Genomic DNA, 7,080 nt, shown 5'->3' on the forward strand with positions numbered 1-7,080 from the left:
GCAGTGTTTGGGGTATTTGCAATTCTGAAACAGATTCTGTGCTGGCCATGAAAAAAATTCTTAAAAATCTCCAGAACGTTATTTTGACGTGCAAATGTTTGTGCTTATGCCCCAGTATGTTAGATAACTTTCGTTAGCTTATAATTTTTCGATTTTAGCAACAGAACTATTTCTTTGATTTTGATCTCTGTCTGCCGGTCTATTTTGACAGATTTCTGCCATGTTTTGCATTTGCGTCTTATGCTTCGTCTTTTTGAGTTCTTTTGTGAAAAAGAGGTTTGGGAAGAAGTAGCTACAGTAGAATATGTTAAAATGAGTGTTTGATATGTGCCATTACTGAAGCCTTGCTGGTTTGATATATTTTTATTTGCACTAATGTTGCTAATCAATTGTGCTGAGTTTTGTGTGAAGAAAGTTTTCAAGTGTAGGGAGAGAAGAATGATGCAATAAGATGAAGCATGGACAAGAGCTCAAGCTTGGGGATGTCCCCTGGACCCCTCCAAGAAATATCCAAGAAGTACAAGCGTCAAAGCTTGGGGATGCCCAAGGCATCCCCTCTTCATCAACAAAAAGCACCAGGTCATTTTTCAACACGCTATATATTTATTCCTTAATGTGATATGTGTTATCTTTGGAGCGTCTTTACTTTTTGCTGTGTGTTTACTTTCAATAAAGTTGTATCCCATCATTCATGTTTACTTTGGAGTGAGACATGCTCCACCGCTTTGCATATTTACTTTGGAGTGAGACACACTCTGTTGTTTTGCATGTTTATTTTGGAGTGAAACACGCTCCACTGTTATGCATTTTGCATTGGAGAGAGACACGCTCCACTTTTACATTTATTTGATTTCAATAGCTCTCGGGACATTTACTTGTTTTTCATATATGAGAGTTGTTTGGTTTCATTTGGTTGGCGTTGGAAGCATGAAAAAAGTTTTATGAATGTGATGCAAATGGAAGCATTTTTAGACTGTGGCATAGTTATTTTTGCATATCTTGCTAGATGTTATTCTCATGATGAGCTTGTTAATTATGTTTTCATTATGATTATTCTAAAATACTGAGAGTGTTTAGTGTGCCATTGAAGGTTTCATGCATTGTTTTTAGCATACAATAGAAAAGCATAATATTGTGGTATATATTCTCCTGCGAATGTTTTTGTTTGGGTCGACTTGGCACATGTTTTGCAACATGTTATGACTACATTCCAGTCAATTCTTGCCTCTATGATCATTTAGTTTGCAACTTGTGTATCACTTTATGCTTAGATTAATATATTTTGTCGCTGTGCATGATTATGGCCATTATGCTCTCTTAGTTGGTCGCACCCGGTCTTTTTCTAGCCTCCATTTGTATGAGTATTTTATTCATGCATCCAACCACCAAAAACCAAATATGCCAAAGTGTCCACCATATCTACCTATATGTGGTATTTCATAAGTTTCTTGTTGTTTGATAGCCATTGAAATACTGGGGACACCTCAGCGTGCTTTGCCACTGAATATCATGTGGGTTGCTATGCATGTTCATCTTGTCTGAAATGAAGGAGATTATCCATGAAAAATAGTTTGAGTATACATTTTTGTTAGAGAAGAACATTGGGCCCCTAACCGAAGCCATGTATCATGGTGGAAGTTTCAGTTGGACAAATCCTCAATCTCTTATGAGAGAGCTTCTAGCAATAAAGAAAATAAGAGGAGTCCATTCATATGTTGCTCGTGTCGTCCTGGTATGGATGTCCCAAGTTGAAGATGCTTTAAAAATGAGAAATCAAAAGCAATGCATCTCCTAGGACCTTTGTACAGGAGGAACGGGGGTACCCCTTTGTGATACTCGGTTAAAACAACTTGTATGTGATGAGAGCTAATGGTGATCCGAGGTGAGTAGGACGAAGTGTGAGCACTAGTAGAAATTATGCATGAGGCTTGCGATTTAGAAGTAGCACTTTTGCACAACCCATATGCTTTGTACTTACCGTTGACATCATCCACCTCTCAAAAGTGCATTTTATACTCTTGTTGTTTCAATAAAAAGCTCTAGCACATGAGTGATCTTACTTGCCTCTCAAAGAGAGACCTTCTTTTACTTTTATGGTGAGTCTCCACCTTCTAGTTATGCACCACTTATGAGAGCATAGTTGTCATTCTTAGTTTTATGTGCATGGTCCCAAGATTTTATTGATTGATTCATAATTATGGTATTGCTTGTTCAAACTTTTTTGTTTCTAGTCATCCGTATAATCTTTTAAAGGTGTCCAAGCATTTATGTTTTGCTTCCACTTATGGGACAAGCTGAGTACCACTTTATTATGTATCTATGCTATGCTCTTGACAGTCACTTTGCTTTCCATGCACATTATACATTTTCTTTTGTTTGATTACTATTCATGTTTTAGCATGGTTATTAAGTTTCATTGTTTGATTATATCTATCATGCTTATGTTAGGATTCTACGATTCCAGCTATTTTTGCTTTTACACTTAGATTGATCAAAGTAGTGTGACAGCATGTCACTTCAAAAATTATTTGTTTGTTATCACTTACCTACTCGAGGACGAGCAGGAGTTAAGCTTGGGGATGTTGATATGTCCCAAATGTATCTATAATTTTTGATGCTCCATGCTTCTTTTGTTACAGTTCTTATATGATTTATGTGCATTTTTCCACACTTTTTAGCATTTTCTGGGACTAACCTATTAACGCAGTGCCAGTTCCTGTTTTCTGCTGTTTTTGTGTTTCAGAAAAGTTAAACATGAAAGTTTCTCGGAATTGGACGAAACAAAAGCCCAGAGTCTTACTTTTCCGGACTGAAGACCTAGCCAGAAGGACACGCGCAGGAGAGCTGCCACGCAACAGTACATAGGGCAGGCGCGGCCCCACCCTTGGTCGCCCCTGGCCCATGTATTGGCGCCTCGTCGCCTTGTTTTCTCCGCCCTTCCGCCTATTTATTCCTCGTATCGGGAAAACCCCAGGGACGAGAGCCTCCATCCACGAAAAGTTCTGACGCCGCTGTCAACCGAAACCCTAGTTCGGGAGGGTTCTGCAGTCCATCCCGGCACCCTGCCGGAGAGGGAAATCACCGCCGGAGGCCTCTACATCGCCATGTCTTCATCCGAGGTGATGCATGAGTAGTCCTCCATGGGACCATGGGTCCATAGCAGTAGCTAGATGGTTGTCCTCTCCTTTTTTTGCTTCATGTATAGATCTTGTGAGCTGCCTAACATGATCAAGATCATCTATTTGTAATTTCTACATGTTGGTTTGATGTGGATCTGATTTATAGAGAGATTTCTTTGGTTGATATTATGTATTATGTTATTATGATCTTGCATGCTCTTCGTTTCTAGTAGATTCTCTCGCCAAGTAGATGCTAGCGACTCCAAGAGGGAGTATTTATGCTCGATAGTGGGTACATGCCTCTATTTAACCATGGGAAGTGACCTTGTTCTCTACGGTTGTAGATGTGATGTTGCTACTAGGGAGAAAACAGCGGTGTTCTATTCAAGGGTAGTTTCATCATATACTTTACACACATTGCTTAAAGCGATAGTCCGTTGTTTGCAACTTAATACTGGAGGGTGTCGCGGATGCAATCCTGAAGGTGGATTATTAGTCATAGATGCAGTTGGATTATGGTCTATGTATATTGTTGTAATGCCCGCATACTTTCATAGCATGTATTCTGCACCAACCATTAGCGTAGAATCTCTGTTTGTCAATTGCCCATCTGTAATTTGCTTACCCAGCATATTTATTTATTGGGGAGGCGCCTCTAGTGAACTGTGGACCCCGGCCCTTCTTATTTTAATTGCAATCTTCTACAGCATTTTTCTGTTCTATTCTCTGCAAACTTGGTTGTTTGTGTGCAGGTCTCCACGTTGCTGCTGACGCCGGCAATGCGCCCTGCCACGAGTTGGTTCGCAACACCTCGGGAGAGAACGTTTTTCTCCTACTGGTCGGTTAACCTTGGTTTCTTACTGAGGGAAAACTTCCTGCTGTGCTCATCATACCTTCCTCGTGGGGTTCCACTCAACGTTGCGCATAAATTCTCCTTCATCAACTCTGCGCCCAGCTGTACCTCAATTGTTTGCATGCCCTAATTCTTGGTCACCAATAGCTCAACTCATGAGGCTTGGAGGATTGTGACACCGACTTTGAGCCATAACTTCTCTCTTGACATCAACTATCGTGATAAGGGGCTGCCCGATATTCTTAGTAAGCAAGGTGGATGGTGATGAACACGCGATGAAGACATCGTAGATACACGATGATGAAGTGGATGATAACTTGTATGACACTGACGAGTCTCTCGAGTGATTCCTGTCACCAATGCAATAGCTCTCAACCCTGCAAGATATTCGCAACTCCACACACTTGTGCACGTAGCCTCCGACCACGAAGCGATAAATTGCAACCTTCTAATTCCCGATGGAACAGCAGATCACACAAAACTTTCAGTAGCAAGACACCAGATCGATGCGAATTGGTGTATAGATTTAATAGAGTTGCAAAGCAATCAACTATGAACTAGGGTTTATCTTAAATGTGGTCTAAACCTATTATGGGGGCGTCCTGGACACTTATATAGGGGTTCAGGACGACCAGAAGTCAAGAAAATACAATAATAACTGACCCAGATCGGGATCTGGTCGAGACTGACTCACACACGGCCGGCCTGGGGGCCGGTCGACCGGCCTAGGGACCGGGCGGTCCGGCTTGGACCGGTCCAGGGACCGGGCTGCAACCGGGCCAAGGGGCGGGGCTCTTAGTATACCCCTCCGGGTGGCACCGGTCCAGGAGCCGGCAGGCGTCGGGCTCATCGGCGTAGGAGCTGGTTTGGCTGGGCGTGGGGCCGGGCTGGCCGGCGTGGCAGCCGGTCGCGCCGGGCGTAGCGCCGGCTTGGACTTCGTCTTCCTCCTTCGCGCATGCCTCCTTCTCCTCCCTCGCGCGTCCATGAGGTGTCTTCATGTCCAACACCATGTCCAGCTGTTCTCCTCCTCCTCGTGCGATGCTTCCTTTCTCCTCGTACCTGATCATACACAAGTCAAAGGATTTATGTAGTATAAAATTCTCATCAATCAAAGTATCGTTTAAGAACAAGTTCACCTTTTTTTAGTAGCTTCGCACGTGCTCTTGTCATAGGTCCAATCCTAACTTCATTGGACTTGAGCTTCAGAGCAACATCTTCTTCATCTTGCAATGACGGAGGTAGTGGTTTGGTAGGGATGTACACATCATCTCCCCCCCCTTCAAAAGGCATCGAACTCGACGCTCCAAGGTCTTCTCCGTCATATGGTGTCAAATCAGCAACATTAAAAGAATTACTGACACCAAACTCATCAGTTGGAGGATTGATGACCCACAAGTATAGGGGATCGCAATAGTCTTCGAGGGAAGTAAAACCCAATTTATTGATTCGACACAAGGGGAGCCAAAGAATATTTGTAAGCCTTAACAGCGGAGTTGTCAATTCAGCTGCACTGGAAACGAGACTTGCTCGCAAGAGTTTATCGGTAGTAACGAGTTTTATAGCGATAGCGGTAGTGAAATATCAACGACGAGTGTAACAAAGACAGCGGTAGTGATTATAGTAAACAGCGGGATTAAAATACTGTAGGCACATGGATGGATGAACGGGCGTTGCATGGATGAGAGAAACTCATGTAACAATCAAGGTAGGGCATTTGCGAGATAATAATAAAACGGTATCCAAGTACTAATCAATCAATAGGCATGTGTTCCATATTTAGTCGTACATGCTCGCAATGAGAAACTTGCCCAACATCTTTTGTCCTACCAGCCGGTGGCAGCCGGGCCTCTAGGGAATCTACTGGAAATTAAGGTACTCCTTTTAATAGAGCACCGGAGCAAAGCATTAACACTCCGTGAACACATGTGATCCTCATATCATCGCCTTCTCCTTCGGTTGTCCCAATTTCTGTCACTTTGGGGCCTCGGGTTCCGGACAACAATACGTGTATACAACTTGCAGGTAAGATCATAAAGCAATTAATATCATCATGAATTGATAACATGTTCAGATCTGAGATCATGGCACTCGGGCCCTAGTGACAAGCATTAAGCATAACAAGTTGCAACAATATCATAAAAGTACCAATTACGGATACTAGGCACTATGCCCTAACAATCTTATGCTATTACATGACCAATCTCATCCAATCCCTACCATCCCCTTCAGCCTACAGCGGGGGAATTACTCACTCATGGATGGGGGAAACATGGCTGGTCGATGGAGAGGCGTCGGTGGTGATGATGGCGATGATCTCCTCCAATTCCCCGTCCCGGCGGAGTGCCAGAACGGAGTTTCTGGTCCCGAGACGGAGTTTCGCGATGGTGGCGGCGTTCTGGATGTCTTCTGGCGATTTCGGCTAACCCCCCGTGCGTTTTTAGGTTGAAGACGTTAAGTAGTCGAAAAGGGAGCGTCGGAGGCTGGCCGAGGGGGCCTCACCCTAGGGTGGCGCGCCCCCCTCCTAGGCCGTGCCGGCCCATGGTGTGGGGGCCGTGCCCCCCCTGGCTTGTCCTTCTGGCTCCGTGAATCTTCTGGAAAAATAAGCCCTTGGGCATTAATTCCGGGGATTTTCCTGAAAGTTGGATTTATGCACAAAAACGAGACACCAGAGCAATTCTGCTGAAAACAGCGTTAGTTCGTGTTAGTTGTATCCAAAACACACAAATTAGAGGCAAAACAATAGCAAAAGTGTTCGGGAAAGTAGATACGTTTTGGACGTATCAAGGATCTATAGAGTATGCATTGATCTTGGCAAGCACTTTGTAAGGACCAGCACCACAAGGAAGCAACTTGGACTTTCGGAGCTTCGGGAACCTGTCCTTGCGAAAATGAACTCAGATCATATCACCAAAGCTTAAACAACATCTCCTTATGCTTCTTGTTCACCCTTGCAGCATTGTTCTTGCCTTTCTTATCAATCGGCTCTTTAGTCTTCTCATGTATCTTCCATACAAAATCCGCCCTCTTTGATGCCTCCATATTGACTCTCTCATGTATGGGTAGAGGCAACAAGTCAAGTGGAGTAATTGGTTTGAAACCATATACCAC

This window comes from Lolium rigidum, chromosome 2 (assembly GCF_022539505.1).
Source record: "Lolium rigidum isolate FL_2022 chromosome 2, APGP_CSIRO_Lrig_0.1, whole genome shotgun sequence".
Classification (NCBI taxonomy): Eukaryota; Viridiplantae; Streptophyta; class Magnoliopsida; order Poales; family Poaceae; genus Lolium; species Lolium rigidum.